The sequence below is a fragment of the Squalius cephalus genome, assembly GCF_949319135.1.
Source record: "Squalius cephalus genome assembly, chromosome: 22".
Taxonomy (NCBI): Eukaryota; Metazoa; Chordata; class Actinopteri; order Cypriniformes; family Leuciscidae; genus Squalius; species Squalius cephalus.
This window is the reverse complement of record NC_137143.1, coordinates 10,350,193-10,370,282: the sequence shown is the minus strand read 5'-3', so window position 1 is coordinate 10,370,282 and position 20,090 is coordinate 10,350,193. Positions and strand designations below refer to the sequence as shown.

The 20,090-nt window shown below is 42.3% G+C and overlaps 1 protein-coding gene and 1 long non-coding RNA gene across 3 annotated transcripts in view; one reads left to right on the top strand and one right to left on the bottom strand.

Moving 5' to 3' along the window:
* Positions 1-20,090, top strand: part of LOC307150345 (bactericidal permeability-increasing protein-like) — a 136,472-nt gene that overhangs the window by 102,292 nt on the left and 14,090 nt on the right. The gene's annotated exons all lie outside the window — the stretch shown is intronic.
* The window catches only part of LOC307150348, a 35,601-nt gene that overhangs the window by 15,188 nt on the left and 323 nt on the right, over positions 1-20,090 (bottom strand). Inside the window, exons 2-3 of the long non-coding RNA XR_013819690.1 lie at positions 17,546-20,048; positions 12,977-13,412 (exon numbers count right to left, since the gene is read on the bottom strand). This is a non-coding gene — a long non-coding RNA (uncharacterized lncRNA). The remainder of the gene's footprint in view (positions 1-12,976; positions 13,413-17,545; positions 20,049-20,090) is intronic.

The window sequence follows — 20,090 nt, the reverse complement described above, 5'->3', positions numbered from 1 at the left end:
TCCGAGTTTTGATCGTCATTTTTAGGAAAACCGTAAGTCCGATCAGTCTGAAAAGATATAGCAACTAACTTCAGATCAGTTTGAGTGTCTGAGCCGAGTTTGGAGTATGTAGAGTTAAAGCTCTAGGATGAGTTTGAGTCAACAGTTTTTAACAGAAGATTAATAATAATAATAAGTTTAAATAGGATTTCAGTAAGTTGGCTCTCTCAAGCCAACTTAACTAGATTAAAAAGTTCGTCGAGACAAACTTTAAGTTGGCTTGAGAAAGCCGGACCAGAAAGTTTAAAGAAGTTTAAAATAGTTTGGAGTTTAAATTAGTTTAAAGTTTAAAGTAGTTTAAAGTTTAAATTAGTTTGAAGTTTAAAGTAGTTTAAAGTTTAAATTAGTTTAAAGTTTAAAGTAGTTTAAAGTTTAAATTAGTTTGAAGTTTAAAGTAGTTTAAAGTTTAAATTAGTTTGAAGTTTAAATTAGCTTAAAGTTTAAATTAGTTTGAAGTTTAAATTAGTTTAAAGTTTAAATTAGTTTGAAGTTTAAAGTAGTTTAAAGTTTAAATTAGGTAGTTTAAAGTTAAAAAGTTGTTGGGGGTTTTCTAGTGGGTTGCTAAGGTGTTCTCGGTGGTTGCTAGGCGGTTGCTAGGGTGTTCTGGGTGGTTGCTATTGTGTTGCTAGATGGTTGCTAAGGTATTTTGGGTGGTTGCTAGGTGGTTGCTAGGGTGTTCTGGGTGGTTGCTATGGTGTTGCTAGGCAGATGCTAAGGTATTTTGGGTGGTTGCTAAGCGGTTGCTAGGGTATTTTGGGTGGTTGCTAGGGTGTTGCTAGGCGGTTGCTAGGGTGTTCTGGGTGGTTGCTAGGGTGTTGCTAAGCGGTTGCTAGGGTATTTTGGGTGGTTGCTAGGCGGTTGCTAGGGTGTTCTGGGTGGTTGCTAAGGTATTTTGGGTGGTTGCTAGGTGGTTGCTAGGGTGTTCTGGGTGGTTGCTATGGTGTTGATAGGCGGTTGCTAAGGTATTTTGGGTGGTTGCTAGGATGTTGCTAGGCGGTTGCTAGGGTGTTCTGGGTGGTTGCTATGGTGTTGCTAGGCGGTTGCTAGGGTATTCTGGGTGGTTGCTAGGCGGTTGCTAGGCGGTTGCTAGGGTGTTCTGGGTGGTTGCTAGGCGGTTGCTATGGTATTTTGGGTGGTTGCTAGGGTGTTCTGGGTGGTTGCTAGGGTGTTCTGGGTGGTTGCTAGGCGGTTGCTAGGGTGTTTTAGTGGTTGCTATGGTGTTGCTAGGCGGTTGCTAGGGTGTTCTGGGTGGTTGCTAGGGTGTTGCTAGGCGGTTGCTAGGGTATTCTGGGTGGTTGCTAGGCGGTTGCTAGGGTGTTCTGGGTGGTTGCTATGCTGTTGCTAGACGGTTGCTAGGGTATTCTGGGTGGTTGCTAAGTGGTTGCTAGGGTGTTTTGGGTGGTTGCTAGGCGGTTGCTAGGGTGTTCTGGGTGGTTGCTATGGTGTTGCTAGGCGGTTGCTAAGGTATTCTGGGTGGTTGCTAGGCAGTTGCTAGGGTGTTCTGAGTGGTTGCTATGCTGTTGCTAAGGTATTCTGGGTGGTTGCTAGGCGGTTGCTAGGGTGTTCTGGGGGGTTGCTATGGTGTTTCTAGGCGGTTGCTAGGGTATTCTGGGTGGTTGCTAGGCGGTTGCTAGGGTGTTCTGGGTGGTTGCTATGGTGTTGCTAGGCGGTTGCTAGGGTGTTCTGGGTGGTTGCTATGATGTTGCTAGGCGGTTGCTAAGGTATTCTGGGCGGTTGCTAGGCAGTTGCTAGGGTGTTCTGGGCGGTTGCTATGGTGTTGCTAGGTGGTTGGTAGTTGTCACAGATGGTTACTATGGAGTTTTTATAGAGTCCTTAGCATGATCTTGGTATGATTTAGCACTTAACTAAATGATATTAGCATGTAGCTATTCACTGCTAGCATGTGTAGCATGTTGGAAGTGCTGTTTGCTAGCATGAGTCAAAAGAGCCAAACCTCATCTCTATACGATGTTCTGATACTGAGATATAGGTCTTGCAAAACGGTTGCTAGGGTACTCAAGTTTGGTTGCTATGGAGTTGCTTGGGAGCTTGAAGCTTTAAACTTAAGAAGTTTAAAGTGGTTTGAAGTTTAAAGTAGTTTACGAGTTTTGAGTTTACAAGTTTAAATGAGTTTAGAGTTTAAGTTTAAATGAGTTTAGTGTGTGTGTGTGTGTGTGTGTGTGTTCACACACACACACACACACACACACTCAGAGCTTATGAGTTTAGAGTTTATAAGTGTATAAATTGATGAGTTTATAAGTGTTAGAGTTTTTGAGTTTAGAGTTTATAAGTTTTAAATGAGTTTAGAGTTTATAAGTTTTAATGAGTTTAGAGTTTATAAGTTTAAATGAGTTTAAGAGTTTAAGAGTTCAGAGTTTATTAATTTATGAGTTAAAGAGTTAATAAGTCTATGAATTCATGAGTTTATAAGTTAATTAGTTTATAAGTGTATGAGTTTAGAGTTTATTAGTTTAAATTAGTCTCATTGGCTAATATAGTATATAGAACGGCAGTTTGGTTTAGTCTTCAAGGTGTTTAGATTTGAATTTTCGTCGGTTGGTGAGTTTGAATGTAAATTTGAATTTTTTAGAACTCCCCAATGTAAGTCAATGGAAGTTTTTCCGAGTTTTGATCGGCATTTTTAGGAAAACCGTAAGTCCGATCAGTCTAAAAAGATATAGCAACTAACTTCAGATCAGTTTGAGTGTCTGAGCCGAGTTTGGAGTATGTAGTGTTAAAGCTCTAGGACGAGTTTGAGTCAACAGTTTTTAACAGAAGAATAATAATAATAACTAGATGCAAAAGTTCGTCGAGACAAACTTTAAGTTGGCTTGAGAAAGTTTGGACCAGAACGCTTTTTGCTAGGCGGTTGCTAGGGTCTTTTGGGTGGTTGCTAGGCGGTTGCTAGGGTCTTTTGGGTGGTTGCTATGCTGTTTCTAGGCGGTTGCTAGGGTATTCTGGGTGGTTGCTAGGCGGTTGCTAGGGTGTTTTGGGTGGTTGCTAGGCGGTTGCTAGGGTGTTCTGGGTGGTTGCTATGGTGTTGCTAGGCGGTTGCTAGGGTGTTCTGGGTGGTTGCTATGGTGTTGCTAGGCGGTTGCTAGGGTATTCTTGGTGGTTGCTAGGCGGTTGCTAGGGTGTTCTGGGTGGTTGATATGGTGTTGCTAGGCGGTTGCTAAGGTATTCTGGGTGGTTGCTAGGCGGTTGCTAGGGTGTTCTGAGTGGTTGCTATGGTGTTGCTAGGGTGTTCTGGGTGGTTGCTAGGCGGTTGCTAGGGTGTTCTGGGTGGTTGCTATGGTGTTGCTAGGCGGTTGCTAGGGTATTCTGGGTGGTTGCTAGGCGGTTGCTAGGGTGTTCTGGGTGGTTGCTATGGTGTTGCTAGGCGGTTGCTAGGGTATTCTGAGTGGTTGCTAGGCGGTTGCTAGGGTGTTGCTAGGCGGTTGCTAAGGTATTCTGGGTGGTTGCTAGGCGGTTGCTAGGGCGTTCTGAGTGGTTGCTATGCTGTTGCTAGGGTGTTCTGGGTGGTTGCTAGGCGGTTGCTAGGGTGTTCTGGGTGGTTGCTATGGTGTTGCTAGGCGGTTGCTAGGGTATTCTGGGTGTTTGCTAGGCGGTTGCTAGGGTGTTCTGGGTGGTTGCTATGGTGTTGCTAGGCGGTTGCTAGGGTATTCTGAGTGGTTGCTAGGCGGTTGCTAGGGTGTTCTGGGTGGTTGCTATGGTGTTGCTAGGCGGTTGCTAAGGTATTCTGGGCGGTTACTAGGCGGTTGCTAGGGTGTTCTGGGCAGTTGCTATGGTGTTGCTAGGTGGTTGGTAGTTGTCACAGATGGTTACTATGGAGTCTTTATAGAGTTCTTAGCATGATCTTGGCATGATATAGCACTTAACTACTCGTTATTAGCATGTAGCTATTCAGTGCTAGCATGTGTAGCATGTTGGAAGTGCTGTTTGCTAGCATGAGTCAAAAGAGCCAAACCTCATCTCTATACGATGTTCTGATACAGAGATATAGGTCTTGCAAAACGGTTGCTAGGGTACTCAAGTTTGGTTGCTATGGAGTTGCTTGGGAGCTGTAAGCTTTAAACTTAAGAAGTGGTTTGAAGTTTAAAGTAGTTTACGAGAATTTGAGTTTTGAGTTTATAAGTTTAAATGAGTTTAGAGTTTAAGTTTAAATGAGTTTAGTGTGTGTGTGTGTGTGTGTGTTCACACACACACACACACACACACACACACACTCAGAGTTTATGAGTTTAGAGTTTATAAGTGTATAAATTGATGAGTTTATAAGTGTAAGAGTTTTTGAGTTTAGAGTTTATACGTTTTAAATGAGTTTAGAGTTTATAAGTTTTAATGAGTTTAGAGTTTATAAGTTTAAATGAGTTTAAGAGTTCAGAGTTTATTAATTTATGAGTTTAAGAGTTCATAAGTCTATGAATTCATGAGTTTATAAGTTAATTAGTTTATAAGTGTATGAGTTTAGAGTTTATTAGTTTAAATGAGTCTCAATGGCTCATATAGTATATAGAATGGCAGTTTGGTTTAGTCTTCAAGGTGTTTAGATTTAAATTTTGTCGGTTTGAATTTTTTAGAACTCCCCAATGTAAGTCAATGGGAGTTTTTGAATGAGTTTTTTCGAGTTTTGATCGTCATTTTTAGGAAAACCGTAAGTCCGATCAGTCTGAAAAGATATAGCAACGCGAGTCAGATCAGTTTGAGTGTCTGTGCCGAGTTTGGAGTATGTGGAGTTAAAGCTCTAGGAGGAGTTTGAGTTGTAAATTTTTAGGGTCAGAAGAATAATAATAATAATAAGTTTAAATAGGATTTCAGTAAGTTGGCTCTCTCAAGCCAACTTAACTAGATTAAAAAGTTCGTCGAGACAAACTTTAAGTTGGCTTGAGAAAGTTTGGACCATAAAGTTTGAAAAAGTTTAAAGTAGTTTAAAGTTTAAAGTAGTTTAAAGTTTAATTTAGTTTAAAGTGTAAATTAGTTTAAAGTTTAAAATAGTTTGAAGTTTAATTTAGTTTAAAGTTTAAATTAGTTGAAAGTTTAAAATAGTTTAAAGTTTAAATTAGTTTGAAGTTTAAATTAGCTTAAAGTTTAAATTAGTTTGAAGTTTAAATTAGTTTAAAGTTTAAATTAGTTTGAAGTTTAAAGTAGTTTAAAGTTTAAATTAGGTAGTTTAAAGCTAAAAAGTTGTTGGGGGTTTTCTAGTGGGTTGCTAAGGTGTTCTCGGTGGTTGCTAGGCGGTTGCTAGGGTGTTCTGGGTGGTTGCTATTGTGTTGCTAGATGGTTGCTAAGGTATTTTGGGTGGTTGCTAGGTGGTTGCTAGGGTGTTCTGGGTGGTTGCTATGGTGTTGCTAGGCAGATGCTAAGGTATTTTGGGTGGTTGCTAGGCGGTTTCTAGGATGTTCTGGGTGGTTGCTAGGGTGTTGCTAAGCGGTTGCTAGGGTATTTTGGGTGGTTGCTAGGGTGTTGCTAGGCGGTTGCTAGGGTGTTCTGGGTGGTTGCTAGGGTGTTGCTAAGCGGTTGCTAGGGTATTTTGGGTGGTTGCTAGGCGGTTGCTAGGGTGTTCTGGGTGGTTGTTAAGGTATTTTGGGTGGTTGCTAGGCGGTTGCTAGGGTGTTCTGGGTGGTTGCTATGGTGTTGATAGGCGGTTGCTAAGGTATTTTTGGTGGTTGCTAGGATGTTGCTAGGCGGTTGCTAGGGTGTTCTGGGTGGTTGCTATGGTGTTGCTAGGCGGTTGCTAGGGTATTCTGGGTGGTTGCTAGGCGGTTGCTAGGGTGTTCTGGGTGGTTGCTATGGTGTTGCTAGGGTATTCTGGGTGGTTGCTAGGCGGTTGCTAGGCGGTTGCTAGGGTGTTCTGGGTGGTTGCTATGGTATTTTGGGTGGTTGCTAGGGTGTTCTGGGTGGTTGCTAGGGTGTTCTGGGTGGTTGCTAGGCAGTTGCTAGGGTGTTTTAGTGGTTGCTATGGTGTTGCTAGGCGGTTGCTAGGGTGTTCTGGGTGGTTGCTAGGGTGTTGCTAGGCGGTTGCTAGGGTATTCTGGGTGGTTGCTAGGCGGTTGCTAGGGTGTTCTGGGTGGTTGCTATGCTGTTGCTAGACGGTTGCTAGGGTATTCTGGGTGGTTGCTAAGTGGTTGCTAGGGTGTTTTGGGTGGTTGCTAGGCGGTTGTTAGGGTGTTCTGGGTGGTTGCTATGGTGTTGCTAGGCGGTTGCTAAGGTATTCTGGGTGGTTGCTAGGCAGTTGCTAGGGTGTTCTGAGTGGTTGCTATGCTGTTGCTAAGGTGTTCTGGGTGGTTGCTATGGTGTTTCTAGGCGGTTGCTAGGGTATTCTGGGTGGTTGCTAGGCGGTTGCTAGGGTGTTCTGGGTGGTTGCTATGGTGTTGCTAGGCGGTTGCTAGGGTGTTCTGGGTGGTTGCTATGATGTTGCTAGGCGGTTGCTAAGGTATTCTGGGCGGTTGCTAGGCAGTTGCTAGGGTGTTCTGGGCGGTTGCTATGGTGTTGCTAGGTGGTTGGTAGTTGTCACAGATGGTTACTATGGAGTTTTTATAGAGTCCTTAGCATGATCTTGGTATGATTTAGCACTTAACTAATTGATATTAGCATGTAGCTATTCACTGCTAGCATGTGTAGCATGTTGGAAGTGCTGTTTGCTAGCATGAGTCAAAAGAGCCAAACCTCATCTCTATACGATGTTCTGATACTGAGATATAGGTCTTGCAAAACGGTTGCTAGGGTACTCAAGTTTGGTTGCTATGGAGTTGCTTGGGAGCTTGAAGCTTTAAACTTAAGAAGTTTAAAGTGGTTTGAAGTTTAAAGTAGTTTACGAGTTTTGAGTTTACAAGTTTAAATGAGTTTAGAGTTTAAGTTTAAATGAGTTTAGTGTGTGTGTGTGTGTGTGTGTGTGTGTGTGTGTTCACACACACACACACACACACACACACACTCAGAGCTTATGAGTTTAGAGTTTATAAGTGTATAAATTGATGAGTTTATAAGTGTTAGAGTTTTTGAGTTTAGAGTTTATAAGTTTTAAATGAGTTTAGAGTTTATAAGTTTTAATGAGTTTAGAGTTTATAAGTTTAAATGAGTTTAAGAGTTCAGAGTTTATTAATTTATGAGTTAAAGAGTTAATAAGTCTATGAATTCATGAGTTTATAAGTTAATTAGTTTATAAGTGTATGAGTTTAGAGTTTATTAGTTTAAATTAGTCTCATTGGCTAATATAGTATATAGAACGGCAGTTTGGTTTAGTCTTCAAGGTGTTTAGATTTGAATTTTCGTCGGTTGGTGAGTTTGAATGTAAATTTGAATTTTTTAGAACTCCCTAATGTAAGTCAATGGGAGTTTTTCCGAGTTTTGATCGGCATTTTTAGGAAAACCGTAAGTCCGATCAGTCTGAAAAGATATAGCAACTAACTTCAGATCAGTTTGAGTGTCTGAGCCGAGTTTGGAGTATGTAGTGTTAAAGCTCTAGGACGAGTTTGAGTCAACAGTTTTTAACAGAAGAATAATAATAATAACTAGATGCAAAAGTTCGTCGAGACAAACTTTAAGTTGGCTTGAGAAAGTTTGGACCAGAACGTTTTTTTGCTAGGCGGTTGCTAGGGTGTTCTGGGTGGTTGCTATGGTGTTGCTAGGCGGTTGCTAAGGTATTTTGGGTGGTTGCTAGGCGGTTGCTAGGGTGTTCTGGGTGGTTGCTATGGTGTTGCTAGGCGGTTGCTAGGGTGTTCTGGGTGGTTGCTAGGTGGTTGCTAGGGTGTTTTGAGTGGTTGCTAGGCGGTTGCTAGGGTATTCTGGTTGGTTGCTAGGGTGTTTTGGGTGGTTGCTAAGGTGTTCTGGGTGGTTGCTAGGCGGTTGCTAGGGTGTTCTGGGTGGTTGCTATGGTGTTGCTAGGCGGTTGCTAGGGTGTTCTGGGTGGTTGCTAGGCGGTTGCTAGGGTGTTCTGGGTGGTTGCTATGGTGTTGCTAGGCGGTTGCTAGGGTATTCTGGGTGGTTGCTAGGCGGTTGCTAAGGTATTTTGGGTGGTTGCTAGGCGGTTGCTAGGGTGTTCTGGGTGGTTGCTAGGGTGTTGCTAGGCGGTTGCTAGGGTGTTCTGGGTGGTTGCTAGGGTGTTGCTAGGCGGTTGCAAGGGTGTTCTGGGTGGTTGCTAGGTGGTTGCTAGGGTGTTTTGGGTGGTTGCTAGGCGGTTGCTAGGGTATTCTGGTTGGTTGCTAGGGTGTTTTGGGTGGTTGCTAGGGTGTTCTGGGTGGTTGCTAGGGTGTTGCTAGGTGGTTGCTAGGGTGTTCTGGGTGGTTGCTAGGCGGTTGCTAGGGTGTTGTGGGTGGTTGCTAGGCAGTTGCTAGGGTGTTCTGGGTGGTTGCTATGGTGTTGCTAGGTGGTTGCTAGAGTATTCTAGGTGGTTGCTAGGCGGTTGCTAGGGTGTTCTGGGTGGTTGCTATGGTGTTGCTAGGCAGTTGCTAAGGTATTCTGGGTGGTTGCTAGGCGGTTGCTAGGGTGTCCTGGGTGGTTGCTATGGTGTTGCTAAGGTATTCTGGGTGGTTGCTATGATGTTACTACGTGGTTGGTAGTTGTCACAGATGGTTACTATGGAGTCTTTATAGAGTTCTTAGCATGATCTTGGCATGATATAGCACTTAACTCATTACTATTAGCATGTAGCTATTCACTGCTAGCATGTGTAGCATGTTGGAAGTGCTGTTTGCTAGCATGAGTCAAAAGAGCCAAACCTCATCTCTATACGATGTTCTGATACAGAGATATAGGTCTTGCAAAACGGTTGCTAGGGTACTCAAGTTTGGTTGCTATGGAGTTGCTTGGGAGCTGGGAGCTTTAAACGTAAGAAGTTTAAAGTGGTTTGAAGTTTAAAGTAGTTTACAGTAGTTTGAAGTTCATGACAGATAGATAGATAAATAAGTTAGATACACACACACACACACGCGCACACACACACACACACACACACACACACACACACACACACTAACTCGCTCACACACTCACTCAGACACACACGCACACTCAAGAGTTTATGAGTTTAGAGTTTATAAGTGTATCAATTGATGAGTTTATAAGTGTATGAGTTTTTGAGTTTATAAATTTAAATGAGTTTAGAGTTTATAAGTTTAAATGAGTTTAAGAGTTCAGAGTTTATTAATTTATGAGTTTAAGAGTTCATAAGTCTATGAATTCATGAGTTTATAAGTTAATTAGTTTATAAGTGTATGAGTTTAGAGTTCATTAGTTTAAATGAGTCTCATTGGCTAATATAGTATATAGAACGGCAGTTTGGTTTAGTCTTCAAGGTATTTTGATTTGAATTTTCGTCGGTTGGTGAGTTTGAATCTAAATTTGAATTTTTTAGAACTCCCCAATGCAAGTCAATGGGAGTTTTTCCGAGTTTTGATCGTCATTTTTAGGAAAACCGTAAGTCCGTTCAGTCTGAAAAGATATAGCAACTAACTTCAGATCAGTTTGAGTGTCTGAGCCGAGTTTGGAGTATGTAGAGTTAAAGCTCTAGGAGGAGTTTGAGTCAACAGTTTTTTTACAGAAGAATAATAATAATATTAATAATAATAATAATAATAATAAGTTTAAATAGGATTTCAATATGTTGGCTCTCTCAAGCCAACTTAATAATAATAAGTTTAAATAGGATTTCAGTAAGTTGGCTCTCTCAAGCCAACTTAATAAGTTTAAGTACAATATCAGTAAGTTGGCTCTCTCAAGCCAACTTAACTAGAATGTACATTTCCTGAAGAAAATGTGAAGTGGTGCTTGCAGTGGCAAAACTCGCCACTCGGTTGCTAGGGTGTTGTACATGTTTGCATTCGAGCCAACAACCATGTCTGTACGATGTTGTGGAGCTGAAATATGGCTTCTATATGTTGCAATATGGTTGCTAGGTGGCTCTAAATGGTTGCTAGGGTGTGAATACACAGTTACCATGGTGATATTTACAGGCTGTTTTACAACTGAAACTAATGAGCCAACCCCCATCTCTATACAATATTCTGATGCAGAGATGTAGGTCTTGTAAAATGGTTGCTAGGGTACTCTGTTTGGTTGCTATGGAGATGCTTGTCAGCTGCTAATGATGAAACTACAAAGGCTTCTTGTTAGCATGAATGATATAAACCAACTCCCATCTCTATACGATGTTCTGATGCAGAGATATACGTTTTGCTAAACGGTTGCTAGGGTACTCTATTTGGTTGCTAGCGAGTGGCTTGTCAGCTGCCAATCATGAAACTCCAAAGGCTTCTTGTCACTATGAATGATATAAACCAACTCCCATGCCTCTGCGACATTCAGAATGGAAGATATGCCTCTTTGGATTTTGGTTGCTAGGGTACTCTGTTTGGTTGCTAGGGAGTGGCTTGTCAGCTGTCAATGATGAAATTCCAAAGGCTTCTTGTCATTATGAATTATATAATCCAACTCCCATGCCTCTGTGACATTCAGAATGTAAGATATGCCTCTTTGGATTTTGGTTGCTAGGGTACTCTTTTTGGTTGCTATGGAGTTACTTGGCACCTGCCAATGATGCAATTCCAAAGGCTTCTTGTCACTATGAATGATATAAACCAACTCCCATGCCTCTGTGACATTCAGAATGGAAGATATCCCTCTTTGGATTGTTGTTGCTAAGGTGCTCGACAATGGTTGCTAGGGAGGGGCTAGGAAGTGTTGAGGTGATTTATGATTGGCCGTTTGCTGCCCTGAGTCAAACTTGTGTTAACCCCATCTCTTTATGATGTTCTGATGCAGAGATATAGGTCTTGCAAAATGGTTGCTAGGGTACTCTGTTTGGTTGCTAGGGAGTGGCTTGGCAGCTGCCAATCATGAAACTCCAAAGGCTGCTTGTCAGTATGTATGATATAAACCAACTCCCATGCCTCTGTGACATTCAGAATAGAAGATATCCCTCTTTGGATTGTTGTTGCTAAGGTGCTCGACAATGGTTGCTAGGGAGGGGCTAGGAAGTGTTGAGGTGATTTATGATTGGCCGTTTGCTGCCCTGAGTCAAACTTGTGTTAACCCCATCTCTTTATGATGTTCTGATGCAGAGATATAGGTCTTGCAAAATGGTTGCTAGGGTACTCTGTTTGGTTGCTAGGGAGTGGCTTGGCAGCTGCCAATCATGAAACTCCAAAGGCTGCTTGTCAGTATGTATGATATAAACCAACTCCCATGCCTCTGTGACATTCAGAATAGAAGATATCTCTCTATGAATTTTGGTTGCTAAGGTGCTCGACAATGGTTGCTAGGGAGGGGCTAGGAAGTGGTGAGGTGATTCATGATTGGCTGTTTGCTGCCCCGAGTCAAATGAGACCACCCCCATGTTTCTATGACAATTCAGTCCTGAGATATCCCTTTGATCTCTTTCAATGGAAGTCTATGGGACTTGTTGCTAAGGTGCTCTAAATGGTTGCTAGGGCGTGGCTTGATAGCTTCACAATGATCCTGAGAGACTGATTGGTCATCTGAGTAAGATGAGCCCTCCCCCTTGTCTCTATGACACTGTGATCCAGAGCTACGTTCATTACAAAATCCCTATGCAATTTACCATAGTAGGAAAAGCATGTGTGTTTCACGGGACATTCCTTCCCCATAGTAAGTCAATGGGACAACTTTGGGACGCTCCTGCCCCCCAGGGGTGCAACTTTTACCCCATTGTGAGGTATGTTCTTACAGAGCCTGTCAGCCTCTTCAAATGTGGCAAATCACACGTTTCTGCAAAATCCTCGCTCAGAGCTATGAGTGCTCAAAGTTCGTCGCAATGTTAAGTCAATGGAACTTTTTGGGGCGCTTTTTCGCCCCTGGGGCGAACACCGCACCCCCGATCGCTTATAAAAGTCATAGCACACCTCTCCTCAATAAGCCGGTCGATTTGACACCTCATTCATGGGTCTGTGACAAACGGTGCGGGGCGAGTTACGCGCCAAACTTTTGTCCAGAACAATAAGAAGAAGAAGAAGAATAATAAGTATGAGCAATAACAATAGTGATGCCTTGCTTTCAGCAAGCACCACTAATAATAATAAGTTTAAATAGGATTTCAGTAAGTTGGCTCTCTCAAGCCAACTTAATAAGTTTAAATAGGATTTCAGTAAGTTGGCTCTCTCAAGCCAACTTAATAATAATAAGTTTAAATAGGATTTCAGTAAGTTGGCTCTCTCAAGCCAACTTAATAATTTAGAGCCTACCTTTTGTTGAACCTTGGTTAAAATCCATGTCAAACAACCGACAAGAAGGCAAATCCATTACATCCACCACGAGTTTTTAAAACTTGCTACCGGCTTTAAAACTGAAGTGTGTGTGTGTGTGTGTGTGTGTGTGTGCGCGTGCGTGCGTGCGTGAGAAAGAGAGAGAGAGAGGCGCGGACGCTGTTCGACACACACACACACACACACACACACACACACACACACACACACTTCAGTTTTAGAGTCAGTTTTTAAAAAAAAAAACTTTAAATGTTCCACATCTTTTATACTTTAGTGATGTTAATCAACTTTGTTTTATGAAATTCATGTTAATTAAAACCATTCATACTTTTCCAACTATTCTCACTACTTTAACTTCTTGTTGATACATGTAAAGCCATTTTTATCATAGTGAGTCCAATTTTAATATTGCTTACATTTTAAGCATAACATTGGCTATAAAATAGAAGTTAAGGTCTTTTGCCTTGGTATGACCGATTGTCATTTTGTGGGCAATGCTAAGGCAGAATACAGTAACTTCCGAAAAAGGGTCAAAGGTCAAATTTGAGTTCAACATTTTTTTGTAGATGGGTTAATAAAGGTATACACTACAACATGTGAAAATTACAATATTATACCTATAACTCAATTGCCAGGACATTAAGATAACTTTAAAGTCATTTTTCTCAGTTTCACACTCTGGTGAGTTAAGGTCTTTTGCCTTAGTAGGGCAGAACAGTTAACAGCTATCTGGAAGTTTTAAGATTACAAGGGGAAGAATTCAGGCTAAGTGTCCTGAATATGGGTGCTGGTTTGGGTATAGTGTTCATCAGTAGTATTATTTATTTTAGTCTTTTGTTTGTTTCATTTTTTACTTTTTACAAGCACCTTAAATGTTTGGGGAGTACAACTATACAAACTATGCAAAATGTCTAGTGAGATAAAAATTTAAATTACATCATGGAACTTGCAGGGGGTTACGAAAACTTAAGAAAACCAAACAAGTCATGAACAGGATAAAATTAATGCAGTCTAATATTGTTTTTCTTCAAGAAACACACCTGATGTACAATGAGAATCTGAAAATTAGGAGGAGGTGGAGAGGCAAGGTCTTTTCTGCATCGTTTAACTCTCAGGCTAGAGGTGTCACTATTTTGGTGCATGAGTCAATACCTGTAATGACAGGTAGTGACCTAGAGGTGTCGTTGTTCTAGGCCAGGGCAGGAGGAGCCGAAGAAGAGATAGACCGGTTGTTTTGAGTTGTTGTTCATGCTGTGAAGCTAATAAACCGAACACAGAGAGAACTCACGAGTCGTTATCTTTAAAGTATTAATAGATGCCTGTAAAGGATATATACAGACATTACATGGTGTCAGAATAGCCTGTGTGTCGGTAACGTTACAGAAGACATGGCGAAGTTTAGCCCACCGAGCGAGTTTAAGTTTGAGAGCCCAACCGAATGGCCAGAGTGGAAACAGAGATTTCGCCGCTATCGGTTAGCCACAAAGTTAAACAAAGATGACGGCGAGATTCAAGTAAGTTCGCTGATCTACGCGATGGGCAGTGAAGCTGAAAAGATATTCAGTTCATTTGAGTTTGCAACGGAAGATGAAAAGAAGGACTTTGAAGCTGACGACTACTTTATTCCACGACGCAACATCATACACGAGCGCGCATGTTTCTACCAACGGAGTCAGCAATCCGGGAAAACGGCGGAAATGTACATCAGGACATTATATGAATTAGCAGAGCACTGTCAATTCGGGGCTACAAGAGATGAACACATAAGGGATCGTCTTGTGGTAGGAATAGCGGACAAGGAACTTTCCCGCCAGTTCCAGCTCAAGGCAGACCTGACGTTGACGCAAGTGATTGAAAGTGTGAGTCAGACAGAGGCGATAACGCGGCAGGTCAATCTTCAAACCAATCGACCGGACGCTCAGCTGGCCAATGTTAATGCTGTCAAAGGGAAGGTTGGACAGTATAGGAAAAAGAGTCAGCGACGTGAGAACAACAGCCATGGACCCAACACAAAAGAGGAGTGTGGGAGGTGCGGTAAGCCACAACATTCTGATGAAAGACATTGTCCTGCATTAAAAAGCAAGTGTAATAAGTATCACAAAGGAGGACATTGGGAACGTAAATGTCATTCTAAAGCAGTGAGAGAAGTCACAAGCGAACAGCCTGGACAGACATACTTCCTTGGAGCAGTTGACAGGGAGGATAATGTGGATACATGGACTGTAGGCTTACCTGTAAACAATGTGGTAGTAACCTTTAAAATTGATACAGGAGCCGACGCTACCATTATTGATAAAGAGACATTTAAAAAGATGACTCCTAAAATAAAACTAGAGCCTCCAGACACACATTTTGTTAGCCCAGGGGGCGATCTCAGCTGCATAGGCATGTTCCAGGGTACCACCAGCTATAAGGAGAGAAAGTACTCCCTTAAGGTGTATGTGACGGATGGAAAAAGCTGTTTACTGGGCCGCGAGGAGGCAGTGGAAATGGGGCTAGTGAAGAGGATGGATGAAAACTGAGCCAGTCAGAATAGCCCTGCGCGATGATGCCCAGCCATATGCAGTGCCGACAACCAGGCGGATACCCCTGCCACTGGTACCGCTGGTAAAAAAGGAACTGCAGCGCATGGAGGATGAGGGCATAATTGAAAAAGTAAAACAGCCGACAGAATGGTGCGCTGCTATGGTCCCGGTGCTCAAACCCAATAAGAGGGAGGTCCGCCTCTGTGCAGACCTCAGGAAACTGAACAGAGCTGTGAAACGGGAGAAGTATGTCCTGCCCACAGTGGAGGAAATAATGCCAAAGCTCGCCGGTTCAAAAGTGTTCACGCCACTGGACACAGCAAGTGGATTTTATCAGATCCCTCTGCACGAGGAGAGCAGGATGCTCACCACTTTTATCACTCCGTTTGGGAGATATACTTTCCGCCGTCTTCCTTTCGGAATAACAAGTGCTCTTGAAATTTTCCAGAGGAAAATGTCGGAAACTCTGGCCGGCCTAGAAGGGATAGAGATCTTTACGGATGATATTTTGATTCACGCAGAGACAGAGGAGCAACATGACCGACGACTGGCTGAGGTGTTGAAGGTCATTGAGAAAGCAGGGCTCAAGTTGAACCAGGCAAAGTGCAAGTTCAAACAGAGACAGGTTCACTTCTTGGGTCATCTAATAGATGAGGCAGGTGTCAGGGCAGACCCAAATAAAGTCGCAGGAATAGGGAACTTTCAACAGCCACAAAACGCAACAGAACTCAAAAGATTCTTAGGGATGGTTAATTATTTAGCCAAGTTCATTCCAGACTTATCAACAGTGGCCCACCCACTGTACGAACTACTGAAATGAGACAAGGAGTGGATGTGGGGACCTGCTCAGTGCGAGGGGTTCAGGAACCTAAAGACTGCACTAGCCACAGCTCCGGTACTTACCTTCTACGATGCCAACAAGCCCACCATAGTGACAGCAGACGCCAGCAACTACGGGCTGGGCGGCGTTCTTCTCCAGCAGCACGGAGATAACTGGAAGCCCGTGGCCTACTGCTCAAGGCGATTAAGTGACGCAGAGAAAAGGTATGCGCAAATCGAGAAGGAGTGCCTGGCAAGTGTGTGGTCCTGTGAACGGTTCGATAAATACCTGTATGGACTGGATGGCTTTAGACTGGTTACTGATCACAAACCATTGGTACCTCTCATGAACAGTAAAGACTTAGACTGTGTCCCAATCAGGTGCCAGAGGCTATTAATGAGACTCATGCGTTTCAATGCCACAGCTGAACATGCACCAGGCAAAACATTAGCAGTGGCGGATGCGCTTTCTAGGAGCCCAGAGCAATGTTGTGGGGATGGGGTCTGTCATGAGGAAGTGGCAGCACACATCGAGGCTTTCATGAGTCAGGTCCCAGCCACACCGCACCGGATGGCAGAGCTAAGACAGCACACTGAAAATGATAGACAGCTCCAGACGGTCATAGGCTTCATCAAGAATGGGTGGCCTGATTATGCTGGAAAGGTGCCTGAGGTAGTCAAGGACTTCTACCAAGTGAGAGGAGAACTATCTGAGATAGATGGTTTGGTCATTAGAGGTAACCGCATCGTCATTCCAACAGAAATGAGGAATGTCATCTTAGAGAGAATCCATGACGGACACCAAGGCCTGGTAAAGTGCAGAGAAAGATCTTACCAATCCGTATGGTGGCCTGGAATGTCTGATGAGATTGTAAAAACAGTACAGCAGTGTGCATTTTGCAGAGAAAACAGAAACGCACAGAAGAAGGAGCCGTTAATACCCAGCGAGCTTCCCTGTAGGCCATGGCAGAAAGTGGCTATAGATCTGTGTGAGAGTAAGAAGCAAAACTACTTAGTAGTATCAGATTATTACTCTAGATATCTGGAGATTTTGAATCTGCCTACAACTACTACCAGCCAAGTTGTAGCAAAGCTGAAAGCTACATTTGCTCGTTTTGGCATTCCGGAAGTGATAGTGAGCGATAATGGGCCCCAGCTATCTTCAGCAGAGATGAGGGAGTTTAGCAAGGAATATGGCTTTGTTCATGTTACTTCCAGCCCACACTACCCTCAAAGTAATGGGTAGGCAGAGAGGGCAGTTCAGGTAGCGAAATCTATACTGAGACAGGAGGACCCCCTCCTTGCCCTGATGGTGTACAGAGCCACACCCACTTTGTCGACAGGAGTCAGTCCAGCTGAACTGCTAATGGGCAGGAAAATTAGGACCACCTTGCCCACCCTGCAGGACAATCTGAAACCAAACTGGCCTAATGAGGATGTGATCAGACTGGCTGGGGGGGGAGTAAATTCCATGAAGGGAATGGTTTGTATGGACTTTGAAAAAAAAAAGTAAAGGAGGGTGACGGTTGATTTAGTGCTGATTTGTTGTTCAGAAAATGCACTGTGTTGTTTGTAGAACTAAGATGAGTAGGAATGGTTATTTTTCATTAGCCACCATTGAGGTTGGAAGTTAACAAGACAGTTGTGTTTTACAATACGAAATATTGTTAAGATAGAGACATGTTTATTGCTTATACTAACAGTTCATGTTAATTAAGAAGGGCAACATCTTTGAGGGGGGAGATGTAATGACAGGTAGTGACCTAGAGGTGTCATTGTTCTAGCCCAGGGCAGGAGGAGCCGAAGAAGAGATAGACCGGTTGTTTTGAGTTGTTGTTCATGCTGTGAAACTAATAAACCGAACACAGAGAGAACTCACGAGTCGTTATCTTTAAAGTATTAATAGATGCCTGTAAAGGATATATACAGACATTACAATACCACTCCAGGTGAATATGGTTATCAAAGACAAATTTGGACAATACCTTATCATTCAAGGAAATTTACTAAAAGTTAAAATTATCTTGGCGAACATCTATGCACCAAATACAGATGACCCCAACTTTTTTCAAAACTTATTTCTTATTTTGTCCACTCTTCCTGGTAAATGTGTGGTGGTGGGCGATTTTAACTGTGCATTAGATCCGGCGAAGGATAGGAGCTCTGTAGCTGTAGAGTCTCACATTCGTAGTTGGGTAAGTTTTCGTAGCGTAGTAGCGTAGTAGCGTAGTAAGTTTTCTTGTTATTCCGGTATACACAAGTCCTATTCAAGAATTGACTTATTTTTGATATCTGCAGAGCTAAGGCACAAAGTCAAGGAATATACTTATGATGCTATCCTAATTTCAGATCATGCTCCCAACTCATTGGTATATGAGGACTCAAAGCTAGTGAAAGATGCTAAGATTTGGCGTTACAAACAAAAGTGGCTGACTGACCCCAGTTTTGTCTCTTTTCTGGATGAACAAATCAGGTTCTATTTTGAAACTAATACAACAGAAACTTCAGCAGGCATGAGATGGGAGGCCTTCAAGGCTTATGTTAGAGGCCAAATAATCAGCATCACAAGCTCTAAAGCTAGATTGACTTTTGAAAAGGCAAAAAATTTAGAGACGAAAATAACGGAAATGGTAAATGAGTATTATCGAACAAGGTCAACAGAATCTCATCAAAATCTATTGCTGCTTAGAGCACAATACAACGAATTATCTGCATCAAAAGCGGTGGCCAGTCTGTTGCGACTTAAGCAGTCCTTCTATGAGCAGGGTAAAAAACCTGGGAAAGGTCTTGCATGGCGTCTTAAGCAGCTACAGAGCGAAAAAGTTATAACCTCACTGCAGAGCGATCAAGGAGAAACCATTGTAGATCCAACAGAAATTAATGAAACCTTCAAGAAATTTTATGAGGGTCTTTATAGTTCCGAAATGATTAATGTCAATTCGGAACTAAAAGTGTTTTTAAATAGTATAAATATACCCAAGATACCAGAAATTCTTAGGACGAATTTGGAGAAAGATATTACAGTAGAGGAACTATCTGCAGCAATTGATAGTATTAAAGCAGGGAAAACTCCCGGACCTGATGTTCTCCCAATTGAAATTATAAAATATATAAAAATAAATTGTTGACTCCAATTTTAGAAATGTTTACAGAGTCCTTCCGAAACGGTACCTTGCCGTCGTCTTTAAGAGGAGCATTAATTACCCTGCTCCCGAAGGCAGGTAAACCAACTAATAAATGTGAAAACTGGAGACCTATTAGCCTGCTAAATGCATATTTGAAAATACTTTGTAAGATATTAGCAAAAAGAATCGAAGACATAATAACTACGATAATTGGGAGGGATCAGAACAGGTTTATCCGTGGCAGACAAAGCTTCCACAATGTCAGAAGGATCTTGAATATTCTTTATCATCAAAAGGGAGCCCCAGACACTGCTTTACTGTCACTCGATGCTGAAAAAGCATTTGACAGAGTGGAATGGTCTTATTTGTTTGAGATTCTGGCACGCTTTGGTTTGGGGGAGACGTTTTGTAATTGGATAAGATTACTCTATAAGTAACCATATGCACAAATTTTGACTAACAGTAATATCTCAAAAATTATAAAAATAAAGCGAGGGTGTAGACAAGGGGACCCTTTGTCTCCATTGTTGTTCATTATGGCAATTGAACCTTTGGCAATTGCAGTGAGGTCACATGATAGCATTTCTGGAATAACCATAGGACAGACAGAGCATCGTTTAGCTTTATATGCAAATGACATAATTTTTTTTCTCAAAAATACCAACAAATCCATCCCGGCCCTGCTAGACTTGATTAGGAAGTTCGGCAAGATCTCAGGCAGGGGCGGTTTCTTCATTAGGGCGATTGGGCAACGCACCACCAAAGTGTGAAAGGGACTTTTTCAATCACATTCACAGTCTCATTCAACCACAGAGTTACGCTAGCCGTCACTGTATGTTCTGCCTCTGGATATAGTCCAATCAGCGTCATGTCACGTTCTGTGGAGTACCGCCTCTTTTTGGGCGATTTCACTCTGGCCGAGAATCGCCCAGAGTGTTCCCATAGACTTACATTCAAAGATGTTTTTTTCCGAACTGCAGGCACTGCAATGCATTCTCTATGGGTTCCGGGAGGGCTCGCACTAACGTGCTTACGTCATCATACGTATCCTTAACTTATGCAGCGATTGGTGGGAACAAACATACACAATTAAAAATCTTTAAGATTAAGTGACAAATAATATTTGAAAACAATTTTGAATTTGAACAACAAGAAAAAAATGAAACACTACTTTAATATCTTTATCAAATGTGATTAAAAAAATAAAAATAAAAAAGAGAGCGAGAGCGAGAGAGACTGTTAGGACATCTCGCGAGTTGAGGCCAGTTGAACTTGAACAATGTCATGGCGAACGCAGTTAATTCTATCGTCTGAATGCACTGGCTATGCTTTCCATGGAGAGGGAACTAGTCAGGAACATG